At 47.8% G+C, this 17,716-nt stretch overlaps 1 protein-coding gene across 3 annotated transcripts in view; it reads left to right on the top strand.

Moving 5' to 3' along the window:
• The window catches only part of ADTRP (androgen dependent TFPI regulating protein), a 561,463-nt gene that overhangs the window by 96,937 nt on the left and 446,810 nt on the right, over positions 1-17,716 (top strand). The gene's annotated exons all lie outside the window — the stretch shown is intronic.

The following is a 17,716-nucleotide window of genomic DNA, read 5'->3' on the forward strand; positions in this document are numbered from 1 at the left end:
ACCCCGGCTTTCTTGGTGGTGCTGGACGCCCAGAACACCTGGCCCACGTGTCACCCAGGGATGGTATCTCCTCACCCCTCAACCATCTGGTCTCCTGCACGAAGAGGACATCTGCCCCTGCGTTCTTCATTTCTCACCCCAGGAGGGAGCGCTTGGTTGGGGAGTTAAGTCCTTTGACGTTGAATGAACCAAGTCTGATCGTCTCGACCCGGCCCTTTCTTTCACTGACTGCCATTACCCCTATGCATGGTGTTCATTAGTTTCCTGATTCGGCGGGGGCTGCCCCGTCCCCCATTAACGCTGGATCCGAGGAGAGCCCGAGAATTCCTTCTTCCCCCAACCCGTCCTCCCACCTCCCCCCCCTGTTTGTGACGCCTGCCAACAGGCAAGCCGCCAGGGCAAAAGCATGATTGTGCACTGCAGTTCTCCTAGTTGAAGATCATGTCCCCGGCCGGGGTTGTGTCGCTAGAGTCCTGATGCGTCCCAGCCACTCGTTCTCGTTCTGTCAGTCACCTACCACTTCCGGTGGAGGGGTGTTGGTTTTTTAAAATTTTCTCCTGCCCTTTGTTTTCTTCTTTGTCGCCCAGGGGCCCACCAGTCCCCTATCAATTCTGTTGTAGGCTGTGTTCCTGCTCCCACTCGCTCCTCCGGAAGGTCTCCCTTGAGTACCTGTAGGACTTGTGTAGCCTCCTTGCCGCTAATCACTCTGTAATCCACCCCCGCTCATTCGAAGGATAGGGCGAACGGGAAGGACCATCTGTATCTCATGTCCTGGCTTGTTAGCCACTGTGTGAGTGGGCGGCATTCTCTCCTGCATGTGAGCATTAGAGCAGATAGATCTTGGTATATCTTAATGGTGTCACCTTCAAAGACGAAACTCCCCAGCCTTTTTGCCTTCTCCAAGACTTCAATTTTCTCCCTGTAGCTGAGAAACCTCACAACGATGGACCTTGGGCCACCTCCGGGGGCTCCTCCACCTCGGTGCGCCCTTTCTAGCTGGACCTCCTTGCCCCCCTCCAATGCGAATAGTTGATTAATCAGGCCCTGAACCTTTCTCCCCACATCCGCAGGTGTTTCCCCTCTCTCCTGGGACACCCCCATAATGCGCAGGTTGTTTCGACGTTCCCTGTTCTCTAAATCGCCCTTCTTTAGAATAATGTCCTCCTCTCTCATTTCCAGGTCTGTCAGCCTGGCCTCATACTTCATGTCTAGGAGGTCTGCCTGGAGATGATTGTTTTCCATCCCCTCCATTTTGTCTTCCAGGGTTTCCACTCTCCCCTTGAGGTCTACAATGGAGGCTTGTATATCTGTGCGGATCGCCTTAATCTCTTGGAGGATATCTTTGAGGTCGTCCTTAGTGAGTGGGGTTGGGGGTGGGTCCCCTACGGCAGGCCTAGTGGCTTTGGGGGCCTTGGACTGGGGTGGGGCCAACGGCGAAACTGCTGCAGGGAGCTGATCGCTCCGGGGAGTGGGGTCTGCTCCAGGATCGAGGCCAGGCCTGGCACCCAGGAGGCGGTGTCTCTGTGTCGGTTCCCCCGGTATAGATCCAAAGGCTCAAGTCGAGGCTTTAGGCAGTATTAACTCCGGGACACCAAGGGAATTCTGTGGTCAGGGCCGGGGCTTTCTTTTCAATGGCCCTGGTGAGGCACCAAAGCCTGGGCGTCCGGTATTGTACTTCTCCCCTGCCACCTCCACTTCCGCGCTCCCTCGCCTCGCCGTCTCCCCACTGGGCCCCACCGTCCGTGCGCCGTGTGAAGCTGAGCGGTTGGGTTGAGGGCGAGGGGGGGCTCGAGCCACCACTACGACAACAACTCGCTTTCCCCCCTCCGGATCCTCACCTTGTATTGGCGTCGGGTTGGGCCCCTGCGTGAGGCTGGGGTCAGATGGAGCAGGTCTCCTCACTTGCGCGGCCCTCCGGGACTGCTTTCTCTGGGTTCTCTGTGGTCCGGGCACCTGGGCGCTCACGCGGGGGACAGACGAGGAGCGCCTGAAACGGCGCAGGGTGGGCCCTTCTTCTCTGGCCAGGGGGCCGCTGTAGGTCCGGGACGGCCTCGACTTTTCTCTCCGCGTCGCGGGGTCCTGCGTGCTAGATGCTGGCGCCTGGTGTCTCCCTCCAGGCAACGGTAGTGGGGGTGCCTTCCCCGACGCCCGGCTACCTCGCTATTTTGGTATATGCCGGGGGTAGTGATTCTTGCCCCGCCGGCGGCTCCTGTGGACCTCCGGAGCGCCCGCCCGGAAAGGGCGCGAAAGTGTCTCCCCAGCCTTGAACGCCGGTCACGCTAGGCGGGCTGTGTCTCTCCCTCTCACAGTGGCTCTCTCCGGGGTTGCACCGGGGAGGCTGGCTTCTTGAGCTGCTCGGCGGGTGGGTCTCAGTCCCAGGACTAGGGTCTCCTCCGGGGCCACTTAGAAATCCCGGCCGGGGATCCTAAAAGCGCACTAGGCCCTGCGGTGCAGACGGAGTGCGAGCTCACAGGTCCTTCATGCTCCGCGCCCCCTAGCGGTCTCCCGTAAATGCCTTTTTTAATGCGCTAAATGCTTGCTCTGCTTCTTGATCCCAACTAAACCCAGAGGATTTTCTTAACAACTTCGTTATGGGCGCAACAATTTGTGAAAAATTTGAAATTAATCTTCTGTAAAAGTTGGCAAATCCCAAAAAGGACTGAATGTCCTTGACACATTGAGGCACTGGCCAATCTATGACGGCTTGTACCTTCTTTCAATCCATTACTATACCAGTAGGAGTGAGTATGAAACCAAGAAATTCTACCTTAGTTGTGTGGAATTCACTTTTTACCTACTTTACACACAATTCATGCTCCTGTTGTTTTTGTAACACCGCTCGCACATGATCTAGGTGTTGTTCTTCCGAGGCAGAATTAATCAAGGTATCATCAATATATACAATGACAAATATGTCCAAAAACTCCCTGAACACTTCCTGCATAAAGTACTGAAATGCCGCAGGTGTATTACATAGCCCAAACGGCATAACTAAGTATTCAAATAATCCAAATTTAGTTCTGAAGGCTGTCTTCCACTCATCTCTGCTTTTTACACGAATCAAGTGGTATGCCCCTCTCAAGTCCAATTTAGTGTATATCACTGCTGATTTCACCTGATCCAATAGTACTGAAATTAAAGGCAAGGGATACCTGTTTTTTATGGTTACCTTGTTCAATGCTCTATAGTCAATGCAGGTTCTAAGTGTTCCTTCTTTTTTCGGCATAAAAAACAAAGGGGATGACACTGGCGAAGTAGATTGACTAATTAAACCTTTTTGCAACATATCATCCAAATATTCCTTTAAATGTTGATTTTCCTTTTCTGTTAGTGCATGAATACGACTGCATGGTAACTTGGCCCCAGGTTCTAATGCAAACACACAGTCATAAGAACGATGTGGAGGTAACCTCTCTGCTCCCCTTTTGTCAAAATCAACATACTGCCTAGGAATGCCAGTCCCCACAGCACCCACCACTTGTGAAACTCCTGCCTGATCCGCCAGAAATAGGGCCGGTCCAACCTCTTCCTCCAAATGCTCTTCACAATCCGCCCCTTCAAATGATATCTCTCTCGTGACCCAATCAATACTTGGATTGTGTAAGATCAAGCAAGGCATTCCCAAAATAAGGCCAAACTGAGGTGCCGCTATCAGATCCAACACAATCTCCTCCACATGTCCTGATTCACATCTCATCTGAATTGGTTGGGTTTGCTGGTAAATGGGACCAGAAATTAAGGGAGAACCATCCACTGTCTGCACTCCTTCCACCTGTGCCTTGTTTCTTAATGGTAATCCCAACTTCCGTGCCAAACCAATGTCAATAAAATTTCCAGTAGCCCCTGAATCCGCCATAGCTGACACCATTTGTTTTGTGCATGCAAATATTAACATTACCAACAGATACAAATGCAAATTCTTATTATCCATCGTATTAGCTGCCCAGCTTGGGAACCTATTTAGACTGGGGCCTGAAACCTGAGTTCCCCCTAAGGCCGGCCCAATCCTTTTACCGCCTCCACCTTGCTCCCTTCACTTCTCACAACTTTTTTTGGCATATTAGGGCAGGTTCGTATATAATGTCCAAGGTTGACCACAGTACAAACATAAGTTATTAACCTTACGCTGCTCCTTCTCCACCGCCGACAAAGGCCCTCTTACGCCACCTATTTGCATGGGCTCTCCATCACTACTTTTTCCTCCCCGGCCCTCATCCAATCTTACAAAAGGTGCCACCTCAGGTCTCTTCCTGTCCCCTTTTCTTTCATTCATACGATGATCTAACCTCAAGGCTAAGTCGATCATAGCCGTACAGGAACTCAGTTGGGATTCCACCTGAGCCATCGCATCCTTCAATTCCTCCCTGAGTCCCTGATAAAGCAATACCGTCTGTTTATTCTCTGGCCAATCTGTCTCTATTACTAACCAATTGAACTGCGTAATATATGATACTAAATCACGTGTCCCTTGCTTTAATGCTAACAATTCATTGTCCTGGGCTAATGAAACCTCTCTTCGATCAAATAGCCTTCCGAATTCTGTCAAAAACATATCCCAATTGTATAACAATGGGTCATGCTTCTGTATTAATGGCATGGCCCACGCCGCTGTATGCCCCGTTAAGTAAGAAATAACAAAGGCTGTCCTAGCTTGGATAGTTTCAAATGCACCGGGTTTACACAAAAAATGCAACCTACATTGTGTCAAAAATGTCATATACTTCCTAGGAACACTGCTGGGTGCTTGTACAATAACTGTAGAGGTTCTTCCTGTAGTAGCCCCTGTGGATGTTCCCGCCCCCTCCAAAGGAGTACCCTGAGCCACTAACCCTTGTACTTGAGCCTTAATATTAGAAGACTCCTGTCTGGCATGCGCTAATTCTGCTTGAATATCTTGCAATGTCTTTAGCACGTCGGCTAAAGAAGGAGGATTCGACTCCATTTGGCTTGGGTGGTTCAAATACCCCTAAATAGGGGGCTGATAATTCTGTCAAGTCTAATGAGGGATGAAAGGGTCTCAACCCCCTCTCCCGAACCACAGAAGCCGAATAGATCGACCTTCCCACCGTGGTTGGCACGGGCGTCTGAATGTAAATACACAGATAACCACGTGGCAGCAATGGGGGGAAAGACGGAGTTAGGGAAAGGGTGTGGAATGACAAAGGTAAGGTAGGGAAGAGAAAACATGCATATCTAATACAGAATTTAATACTGAGACTTCACAATCCTGCCCTCCATGCTTGATACTACCTATCCTATCCGACTCCTGAGTATACATATATAACACCTAGGATTCTTCATCATACTATACCATACCCATGACCACGTACGTTTGTGTATAACACATAGCAAACATGAAGCAACACAAACTGTATGGTACACACAAGGGAATCTTCCCTACATGAATTCAACATAACACATGGCCCAGTGGGCTAACATTTAACATAAGCAAACATAAGCGAAAACATAGATCATGACTTGTCAGTAGTGGAATGCCTGTAAGACTTTGCCCCTTCCAGTTAGTAAAGATTCCTCTCTTTACGTTGAGTATTACCTCATACTCTGGGTATAAACAATGTTACCAACAACCTGTGGATCCAACACTCATAACTCATGAAATCCTCTCAGAATTTAGCATTTAAACATATGCTTGAGTTATTAACTTACATCTTGAATGCACTTATCTTAGGGTCCGGGTGACTCGTGAGTACACCCGGACATCAGGACATGCCGCAGTTGAAACGCCGTAGCCCATTGGAGCCACTGCCGTGCCTAGTCTGGAGACACAGCTCAAAGCAGCAGTATGGAAGGTTCACCGCCGAGGCCCGCAGTAAGCTGCCGATTGACTGCGTTGCCTCCCAGGATCACTGCTGAAGACCGTCGCCCTGATTGCCTCCGTGATTGCCTGTTCACCCAGATCCCCATCAGTTCGTCCAGAGCCCCCTACACGCCGTTGTGGCAGCCCGTGCTGCACAACATAAATTATCAGCACCTGTGCACTGGCGGTCAATGGCTAAATACTCTCCTGATGGGCTCCAGCTGTCTCATGGTGCGAACTCCAGGGACTACAATCTGCCCCCTAAGCCTGCTGGGAACAGTAGTCTTTATCTCATTTTCGCCTATACTGTCTCCTGGGCTTGCCCAAAACCCTATTCCTGACATGTCTTAGGCAAAGGAGCACTGCGGCTTTGGTTGGCGATGGTGGTTGTCGACAGAGATGGACTTCAATGTTTGTGTGCTTCGCTTTGTGATTCTGCGGTATTCCCCTTCTCCGATCCTCAGCCTTTTGAGGGTCTGACGTCCAGGGAGCTTTGGCAATGATCAGCTGGTGCGCGATGGTCCCTCGTAGCTCAGGAAGAGGTCTCCTAGACAGGTTCTCTCTTGGATCAGTACCTTGACAGTCACACAGCTTTCAGATTAGCGAAGGACAGCAGCAGCAATTCTTCTTCTTCCAAATACCCCAAGCCCTTTCTGTTAAGGAGCAATACCACAAAGACAATCCTCAAAGTATTGATTCCCTCCTTCACTTGAGTGTGATTTACTCTGGAAGTTTTGATCGACTAAGGCAGCAGCTGCATGACTGAACTAATGGGAGAGATGAAGCTAATGAACATAAAAACCTTGCGTACATCAATATACCATTAATAAGCAGATGGGCTTGTCGAAAGTTTCAATCAGATACTGAAGCAGATCATGAGAAGACTAGTGGATGATGAGGGAAGGAACTGGGATGATTTAATTCCTTGGGCTCTTTTCTGTGTACGGAGGATCCCCAAGTCTCAACCGATTTCTAACACTTATAACTAGTCCATGGGTGAAACCAAGATGTCCTTGAATGGGAGCATAATGAGAATCAGCAGAGTGGCAACCATTCCCTCCTACAAAACACCTGAGGGCACTTGAAGACAGTCAGAACACTGCTAAAATTCCTTCTCCAGGAAGCCAACGCACAATAGAAGAAAGCATATAATCAGAAGGCCAAACTTCTATCCTTCGTAGTAGGAAATAAAGTAATGTTTGTTTATTACTGAAGTGTTATCCTGTCTGTCCTACAAGGTTTAACAGACAGAAACCCTTTCAATAGTACACATCATTAAGCTCAAGCATTGGAAGGAAAACAGCAATCCCCTTCTACTAGAGTTATATGAAAAGCTCTCCGGAGAAACTTGTCTACTTATAACAGTACAGAGTGAGGAATTCCCTGGGCTGCCCAGTTCAAAACCACAAAGATCTAATGAAATTAAACTTCTAGTAGCATACCCTCATGTCTTCTGTGGGAAACCAGAAAGAGTACAAGGAATCTAACACAAAATCACAATACAACCTGCAAGAGTACTTTGACTGAAAGCTTCTAGACTACCAGAAGCCCGGAAAAATATCTTTTAAAGGGAGTTTAAAAAAATGCTTCAACTAGTCTTGATTCAGTGATCTTATGGTGACTGGTCCTCCCTGATATTGCTTGTACCAAAACCAAATCAAAGCTGACATGTTTGCATTTAGAATATGCAACAGAGTGTCAGAGCTTGATGTCTATCCAATGCCGTGCATCTATGAGCTTGTGGAGACACGGGGCCACGCTAAATTTAGGATATTGGCAAGTGCCCCTAGATTCAGAATTCAAGAAAAAGACAGCATTCTCTACCTCAGACAGGCACTTTCAGTTCACGGTTCTGCCCTTGGATTGCATGGAGAGCCAGCCATGATCCAACAACTAATGAATGGAGCCCTGGAACTGTGCATTTTGATGACATTGTCATTGAAAGAGAGTCCTCGAAAGGCCGTAGCCGATATCTCTATGCAAGCTGTCACTGACTAAGAAGAGCTTGGCTGACGGCCAACACTGCGAATTGAAACCTGGCTAAAAAAATTCATAAAATATCTAGGATTACATGTGGGGAATGGCCTGCTTCTCCCTCATCACAGCAAAGTGGAAGCAGCTTCCCGCCCAAGGACGAAGAAGGACATCAGAGCTTCCCTTGGGTTGATGGTGTACTATCAATGCTTCAGTCCAAACGTTTCAACTCTCAAAGCACCATTGACTGATAAACTAGGGAAAGCCCAACCCCATCTGTGGGGACGGTGAAGTGAATAAAGCCTTTGAGGAACTGAAGTCCAAGCTATACCATAGATCAGTATTGACCATGGCAGACTTTTCAAGATAATAACTATGATGGTGGAGGGAAGTGGTAGAAATGGGAAGGAGAGGAGTCTTAAACGACCTGAGGGACAGAAGATGAGGGAGGTCAGAGGGGAGAGATAAAGAGAGAGGAAAGGAGGAAAGAGAGGAGTGGAGAGGGAATGAGAAGACCGGAGGGAGTATGGTGTGAGAGGAGACAGTGATAGAGAAGGAGGGTGAGACGAGGGATAGCGAGTAGGAGGACAAAGGATTGGGGGGCTAGAAGGCATTAGACCAGGGAGAGGGAGAAATAGGGAGTGTCAGAGAAAATAGAGAAACCATCTTGAGTATCACTGATACAATCATTTTGTAAATACTAGAGTAGGGAACCTTTAGGAAACTCTAGAGGGAGTAAGATAAAAAAGAACTTTGTCTTTAGTTCCTCCCATTGTAGACAGTCCAGATTAGGCAATCCCGGCAATGCTAACTCGGCCTTTCATCCTTCCAACGTTGATAAATGAGCAAAAGTGGGCAAGAAGTGGTTATTGGTGGTGGACTGGCCCCAGTCTGTTGGCCATTTCCGTTTGTGGACAAGGATCCCTGGACCTGCATTGCTTCCTTTTCCTACTTAATCCCCAGTCCAGTGCAGAGCATGACATGGAGAAAAAGTGGAAAGAAGTGGGCATTGTTGGTTCGTGGTGGAGCAGCATGGTGGCGTGCAGGAAGTAAGCATTATTGAACCTTGTGTTTTTTGTGTGGTCTGTGAGGTGTAAGCGTGAGCTAAGGAAGACTGCTCCCTTTGAAGTAAGGGCCGTGCTTTCAATGTTTTTTCATCTCTCTCAACATTTCACCTCCCACCCCACACCACCACCACTCTGCATTTGTTTATTACTCTACCACTGGCGGCTGGTGACTTTCTTTGACTCTTGGCTACGGATGGCTACCTCGAGCTGTGCTGGGTGCCTCCTGTTGGCCATCGTGGTCGGTTGCCGGTTGGGGAACGGGGCAGGGGCGGAAATTGCTGTCCCTTGTCTCTGATTATATGACTTCTTGGCCCTGACTGCTGCACTCTTTCCACTCTCCGCTTTTTGAATTCTGCACTCATCCTCAAAAAACTACTTGAACCATAAGGACCTACAACCCCCTGCACGAGTCAAGGAGTACTTGGATTACAGCTGCCTGCTGTGGGAAAACTATCTGAAAACAGCAGAGTGTGGCACTGAGTTATTTGTTTACTTCCTGCTCTTGGGTGGGGTAGGGGGGAGAGACAGACTAAGGCAGTTACTTGAGCTGTCGGTCGTTCCCAGCACACCTGTGCAACCTGATGCACCTATGTCTTATTGTTTACTTCTGGCTACAGTTTTATTTAAGGATTTCATGTTTTATTATTGATTGTTTTTTTGTTTTTTTTACTTTGTTTTTGTTGGCAGAGGCATACAGCACAGACATACATCAGAGCAACCAACGGTTTCAATACATGGATAAATACATACAGTGGTAGATAAAGACAAAAGTGTAAAAACCGGTGGGGGATAAGGCATCATGGCGTATCACAACGCTTCAATGCATCAATGAGAGGTCTGGGAGGAGCTATCTACGGAGGAGGTCTCGTCCAGGCCATGTAGGTAACTGTTGAAGGCAGTCCAAATGTTTTTAGGGCGTGAGCGAACTGGGATCATAGTGAGGAACTCCTCTTCACAATTACGGGACCATGTGAGTAGGTTTAACCACTTCTGGAATGAAGGGGGGGAGCTATTCCAGTTCTGTAGAACACACTTCTTGGCCACTATGCAGCTCACGTTAAGGAATTTGGCCACTCCTTTAGCCCCCTCAGTCTGCCACACCCCGAATAAAACTCCCATCGGGTCTGGGTCAACAACAGTGTCACATGTTTCAGATAGTGTCTCCAGGACCTTGCCCCAGAATTCGGCCAGCCTCGGGCATTCCCAGAACATATGTAAATGATCAGCGCCCTCTGTACCACAGCGAGGGCAGGGTTGCGGGGTGGTTCGAGCAAACCTGCTAATCCTGTGCATAGGGTATAATACAGTCTGTTTAAAAATTTGTATTGTATGGTTCGGTAGCGAAAGTTGAGTGAGTCTCTGTTCGTGTGTGAGCACATTTTCCCCCATAAGTGGTCGGTGAGCTCCAAATCCAGCTCGGTCGCCCAGTCATCGCGGGCCCTGGAGGGTTGGGGTGGGCGCCTATCTGCAGAAGCTTGTACAGTGAAGAGACCACCCCCCGGGCACCACCCGAGTTGGAAATGTAAGCAATCCCTGGTGAGTCCGGGTGTTTGTTAGGGAAACCAGGCCAAGCAGTTTGGAAGGCGGCACAGAGTCTATAGAATTGCAGAAACTCCAATGCTGAACCTGAGTGGCCAGGTCTCCACGTCTGTGGAGTTATAAACTGCCCATCTGGGTAGAAGTCTGTTAGGGTGTGGTACCCCAGGGCCTCCCAGTGTTGCGCCAGGGCTTTGTCATGTGTGGGTTCCAGCCCAGGGAATCTCCAGGCAGGGAGCCACTTGTAGTATGGCTGCTGTTCGGCACAGGCCCCGAATATTCGACCCCAAGCATGCACAGTGGTTCGGACCGGGTCAATGGGCGAGTCTGGTACATACTGCTGGTGTAGTATTAATGACATTACGTTGGTGCCTGCTGACGCCAGAATTTCAAGCTTGACATGGGGGCGAGAAGGGGGGCCAGGATACCAACAAGAAGCAAACTGGGCTTGTGCCGCAAGCCAGTATCTCAGCAGGTCGGGGGCGGTGAACCCCCCTCTATCGCAGGGTAGTGTCATATCAGACCATTTTTTGCGCACAGCGCCAGAATGCCATAAAAACTGTGTGCACAATTTGTGCAGTCTAGTAAAGTATTTCATTCCCGGCCAGACGGGCACGTTGGTGAATATGTACAACAGTTTGGGGAGCAGTAGCATTTAAATGAGCGAGAGTCTCCCAGCTAGGGACAGTGGAAGGGAGCGCCATCGCGCCATTGTGGCTTCAGCCTGCTGTGCCGCGGCTAGGTAGTTGTCTGCTAGCAGTGTGTCCCTGGTCAGGGAAACCTGGACTCCCAGGTACTTAATCCCGTCAGGCGACCAGCGGAGTGGATACTCAGTGTCAGGTTGTTGAGTGGAGCTGGTGAGGGGAAAGAGTTCAGATTTAGTGTAATTTATAAGAATCCGGAGTATGTGCCTATACGGGTGATGTCGCGTAAGATTGGATCGAGGTGCATAGCGGGGTCTCGGATGAACAATAACATGTCATCTGCATAGAGCGAAATTATCTCAGGAGTGTCTTTCAGCCGTATTCCCCTGCGTGAGTGGCGCGCCCTGATGTGCTCAGCCATTGGTTCTATTGCCAAGGCGAAGAGAATCGGGGAGAATGGGCAGCCCTGTCGAGTGCCTCTGAAGAGTGGGATCAGGCCTGATGTCAGGGAGTTGACTCAAACCCTGACCACAGGTGAAGTATATAGTAGCTTAATATATCCGATCATGTTGGGCCCAATGCCCATAGTTTCCAGTACTAGCCACATGTACTTCCAAGACACCATATCAAATGCCTTCTGGGCATAAAGGTTGACTGCGACTGCATTCGCGCCCTGATCAGTCCGCGCCATGACATTGAGCAGCCTTCTGATATTATGGGAAGTGGATCTGCCAGGTACAAAGCCTGATTGGTCGTCATGAACCATGTATGTCATGACTGGAAGGAAGCGGTTGGCTAATACTTTGGCAAAGATTTTAGTGTCCAGATTCATCAGCGAGAGGGGCCTATAGGATCCACACTCATCATTGGGTTTACCGGGTTTAAGTAGCCCTGTTATGACTGCCTTGCGTAGTGTTGGGGGATGGGTCTTTGGCTGGAGCAAATTGTCCCATACTTCAAGAAGTTTAGGGGCCAGTATGGCTACATGTTCCTGGTAAAATTCTGCCGTGAGCCCGTCGGGAGACTGGATATGGCCTCGACCATTTCGTCTAGTAGGATTGGGGAATCTAGTTGGTCTCTGGTTGCAGGGGAGATACAAGTCGTGGGTATCTGCTCGAGGAGGTCCCTCATGTGGAGTTCGCTATGTTCATGGGGCTGGGAGTATAGTTCTGTGTAAAAGTCCGCAAAGACTTCTAGGATCTGCTGGTCGGACCATTGTACCGCACCCCGGTGATTCTTGACACAAGTGATCTCGGTTTGTCCCCATTCTCCCCTTGTCAGAGCCGCCAGTGTTTTGCCGAGTCTATCGCCCTCGCCATACTTCCGCACAGCTTGGGGACGGCTTAAGTATTGGACTTCCATAGTGGCATGTTCATTGAATGATTGGGGTTCTTTGCTGATTTGCGAGAGGGTAGTAGGGTCAACTGATTATTGATTGGGTTTTAAGGAATTCACTGTGTTTTTTAATTGTCAACTGTTTTTTAACTTTGCGAGTGTGATCTTAAGCCCTGTGGACTCCTGCGGTTCCTAAACTATTTTTAACTGTTACTAATTATTGCTATTCCACGCTTTTATTTATTGCTCTATTTTTTATAATCGTATGTGACTGCATTAATTCATTTTATGGATTTATGTGCAAAGCTTACATAATTTTTTAGCTTTTTACTAATTATTAGAATTCACATTATGTTTTTCTAACTGGTTTGCATTTTTGCACATCAGCATATTTGCACGTTTGCACAGGAACCCTTCCCCTTTCTCCCTTTCCTGTATCAACAAATTGTATAAGAACGTAGAAGGCAAAGAGGAATTTCAAAGGTTTAAGATGGTTAAACATAAGGCAAACTCACCCATCTCAACAGGGGCATGCCCTAGGAAGGTCTAAAAATGGTTTGAGCCCATCAAGGATGTTAATATTTTAATTACTGAAATTGAGGGGCTGTTTCTATGATTTGGATGGAGTGGCCTCGGGTGTGCCCGCCCCAATTATGGCTAATACTAACTGTGCCATCATGAATGAAGGATGTAAGGTCACAGGTGACCTTGTGAAATGGGATAAAAAAGGAGGAAACCCTCCCCAAGGGAAGGGATGGGTCCCAGTGTGCCTCCGGAAATCAGAGAAGAATCCATTGGCCAAGTTCACTGTGAAAGGAGCAAAGGGCCAGGAAGGAAGGACAGATTATCTTCTCCCGGTCCATTGCCCCAACATCCCAGGATCTGTGGGTTCCTGGGAGGGAACCATGATTGAGGTTTATCCTCAGAGGGTACTCTGTGTGGATCCTGTTGAATGTAATGTTCTTGTGCCCAACTCTAACCCTGAGACGATTGTAAGCCCCCCACTTGCCCCAACTACTGTCTGTGGCAGAAGGTGATAAAATGTCCAGTGTGGGAGTAGTCAAGAGCCAGCTGGCCCTAGAATACTGTGGAAGTGTTGTGATTGCACCTGAAGTACACTGTATAATAGATTTTCCCCTCTGGATTCCCGTCCGCTACAGGACAGTGGGCATTTGAACCCCGGGCTGGCAACGATGGAGAAGGGAAGTATCACAGGTTGGCTTTATAGATTCCCAAGCAACCTCAGTAATTCCCAAGGGGACAGTGAAATTACCCTCGCAATCAGGACAGTGTTGCCCTCACTGTAAAAGTGATCGGCAGAGTAATCTGAGTCTGAATGATTCAATGGTGGAAATGGGCAAACTAAACTATTTGATTATGAGGGTATCGAAAGTAGTTAAGGATCAAGGAAAGCAACTTGAAGCAGCCCGAAAAATGTCAATCCCTTCTACATCTAACCCTCAGGCTAGACAGGGTATGAATTTAGAGCCAAATAAGGGGCAAGTGGGACCTGTATTACAGTCTCAGAGCAAAGTGGGTCATTGTAAGGATAGGGGGGTACCGATGCAAAACATAAACTCAAGAATGGCAACGGATGCAAAGTGGGCTAAACCCATAACTGAGATCATTATTAATTAATATTATTAATCATAAAGCTACCCTTCCCCCACAAATTCTAGGTTTTACTGCCAATTCCAGCCCACTTGAAAAAGGTGGTGCTTTTACAAGTTATGGACCCCCAATCACCCAGCGTTGCAGATCGATTTTCATGTGTAATGTCCAAAAACAAAGCCCCAGTGTTTTGAAATTGAGGACTCCCTAATTAACAAGAGCATCCTTTGGATATGCCATGTGGAGGGTTGCATATCCATTACTAGAGAGGAGTCTGTTGGGACCCACGGGGAAATATGGTTTCTAACCAGAGAGACTTAATCTAATTGGTTCTGAAGGACCTAGCCCTGGTGGACGGGCTAGTGTCGATAGACGCATGAACCTATGTCCTGCAACGGTCGCTAATTTCCTTGCGATTAGTGCCACCTATGCTGGCTAACAAATCATCTCATAGAGACTGGGTAGCCACTGAAAGTCGGGAGCTCACAACCAAGAGATCTAGATGAGGTGGATTGACATCTCCCTCCCTCCCCCCAGTTAAACCCTGCCACACTCAGAGGAACAAAGGTTCGTTTTTGAAACATAGCAGGTGTTTCCAGGCACCTGATGGACCCTTAATGGGTTACTTTTGTATCTGCGAATGAGATCATATGTGTCCAGGAAACCTGGGCACTGGAACCCATTGTGATACAGGGGTTTAAGGCCTTTAATACTCTGGCAAAAAAAGTGGCCAGAGGCAGGCACTGGGGCAGGGGTGCTTACTCTTATGTCAGTACTGTCTGGCTGGGAGATTAGTTTGAGCAGTCAGAGTACTGCTGACTTACAATTGGTAATTGGTACTAACAAGGAGGGGCTTACACTCCTTATCTTCAACCACTACAATAGGCCACACGGGGTAAACCCAGTGGTAACTGTGACTCTCTTACATGATTTAGTCAGCAATTGGGAGTCCCGACTCCAGGGCCATCTTCAAATTATTGTTGAGGGAGACTTCAATATTCAGTTTGAACAATTAAAAGAAAGTGAGGGAATATGGGAGGATGTGGATGTGGCCCGGGAGGTACCATCATTGGAAGCTAGCTTTCCTGTGCTGACTCACAAACATTCCCTGGAAACAGTTAGGATCCTGTATGGATTAAACCTGAGGGCCTGTAATGGCAGACGTGTTGAGGCTAGGCTGGGAAAAAACACTTTTCATGGACCTGATTGGTCCTCTACGATAGATTATGTATTGGTGGAGATGGGTGACTGGTAGGAAATTGAAAAATTCTCAATAATAGATCGAACAGATAGTGATCATATTCCCCTCCTGGTTAAAGTGAGATGGGAGGGGAGGACACAGGGTGTTATTACTCCAACTGTACCGATTGGAATAAGTGGGAATGGGAGACAAACTGTCAAGTTGGACAGTATTTTAACAGCAGGTCTCAAACATTTGATATACTCCTCATCCCTTGCTATTATTGAAAATGTCTGTGTATCTAAGCTTGAAGATGATGACGTTATGGTTGAGCATGACCATTTGATTGCTGACCTTAATCTCTGGTTTACTCAGTGTCTTTGCAAAAACGGGGTCATTCACAGATGGATGGATGGTTTGACTCAGAATGCAAGGTGGCCAAGGAAGATCTTAAACAGTACCTTGGTGGTCCGGGGAAGGTGGATAGGGAAATTCTCCAACAGAAGAGGAGTAAGTATAAGAACTTTTAGTGAAGCGTAGAAAGTCGGATTTCCTTAAAGCCAAGTGGGACGGCATTAAACAGGCAGCTGCAAATAATGGCTGTAAGGCTTTCTGGGCTATTATTGCGGATCACAAGGAAACCTATGATAATATTCTACACTGTATGATCACAGAAGAGGAATAGTTTACCCATTTCCATGATCTATATCAGGAAGAGGGAGACTCTGGAAGTTCCCACAAAGAAAGGCCAGATGAAACTGACCGGTCCTTAACCAACACTTGTGGGCCAAGCATTAATATCAGCATGTCTGCTGTGAAGAATGCTCTACTGAGCACAAAAATTCATAAGGCCCCAGGTCCGGACTAAGTTCCCATTGATTTTTGGAAAGACGAGCCTGATGTCTGGGTGCCTGTGTTAATGAGATTATTGCAAGCAGTGGTCTGCCTCAATAAGGTCCCTGATTCATGACGTTGTGCGGAGATCATCCCAATCTACAAAAATGTTTGGGAGAGAAAAAGCGAGTCATTATAGAGCAATCTCCCTGCTTGACGCATTGAGAAAACGATATGCTAAAGTCCTATTACAACAACTCCAGGACTGGATAACATCAAGTAGCCTCATTTCGCACCTACAGGTTGGGTTCCAAAAAGGCGGGAGCACTTTTGATCAGTGTTTTCGTTTGTCAATCATCCTACAGAAGTACACTGTACTGAGAAGAATGCGAGTCTATGCAGTATTTATTGACCTCTAGACCGCTTTTGACAGTGTCCACAGGGCCCAGCTGTGGCAAGTCTTGCTGAAAAGGGGGGAACCACCTGGGTTTGTATCCTTTCCTGTTGAAAGAGGCGTGAGGCAAAGCTATGTCCTTGCCTCGCTTTTATTCTGTTCATACATCAACAAGATCATCTCAGACTTGGTGGCAGAGTGTGTTGGGAGGGAACCAGGGTTCCCCCACACCCTCAAGCGCTTTCGAGTCAGGCAAGACCTCTTTTAGGCACTATAATAGACTAGGGGGAGTACTGGGAAGGCTCTCTCATGCAAATATAATCACATACACAGACATGGGCAGGCACTGAAGAAGACAGTTATTGTTTAAATATATGGGACAATTAACTATTAGCTGGATAGATTTGTAATGTCATATCCTAGGCATTGTACAATCTTAAATACTATAGAGGAGTCAAGCTCCTTCCCAGAAAGAATGGGGCCTGGGAGATTCTAAAAATGGACTACAGGCGCTTCCGCTGTGTTCGTCACTAAGGTGAGCACTGACAGCACATACATTGACTCACCAGCTGCCTACTGTCCATCAAGGGTCCATGCAGGCTAAAAATGGTATTTGCATGTTCGGTGCAACAAAATGCAGAATGGGACAGATTATAAAAATAAGGTGTGAATGAGACTACAGGGCCCAGATAATGTTAGCAGAAGGAGTGAAATATGGACAGAATGAATGAAAATGAGTTATAGAAATGTTTAGTTTTTCCCTTGGGCTAGGCCTCAAGGTTTGTAAAAGTCTGCAAGGCTGCAGTGTGTTTCTGCATAAGGTAGCAAAATGTAGAGCAGCATGCCCTGACAAAAAACTGCTGACAATGAAGAAAAGAAGGCTTGAAGCATCCCCATTATGAAAGAAGGACGGTTTGGGATGAAGCTATGGTCCATAACCATTGACGCCACTACAGCAAGACAGGACTATATAAACCCCTGCCTGGCACCACTTTGGCAGGAAGGAATGGAAGAGGGACAGGAGAAGACCATTCAGGCAGCAGAGTCCTTTTCTACCATCCTCATTTTTGTAAGATTAAACTTGTTATCCTTACAAGATAGACATTTTGCCTCATTTCCCTAGAGGAGTGTATTTATTCTGGTGTGAGCGTAATTAGGGACACCCGTGCAAGTGGTGACTTTCCCGGCGTGATCCCAGTATTCCCCCATACTTTGCGAAGGCCCAGGACTAGTCACCAGGAAGGAGCCACACCAGCCTACAGCGACCGGTCCCCAAAATCAAAAAACACGTGTTTCCTGAGTGGCTTTAGAAGGAGCCATTTT

Source organism: Ambystoma mexicanum, chromosome 5q, assembly GCF_040938575.1.
Source record: "Ambystoma mexicanum isolate Mex_15411 chromosome 5q, UKY_AmexF1_1, whole genome shotgun sequence".
In the NCBI taxonomy this organism is placed as follows: domain Eukaryota; kingdom Metazoa; phylum Chordata; class Amphibia; order Caudata; family Ambystomatidae; genus Ambystoma; species Ambystoma mexicanum.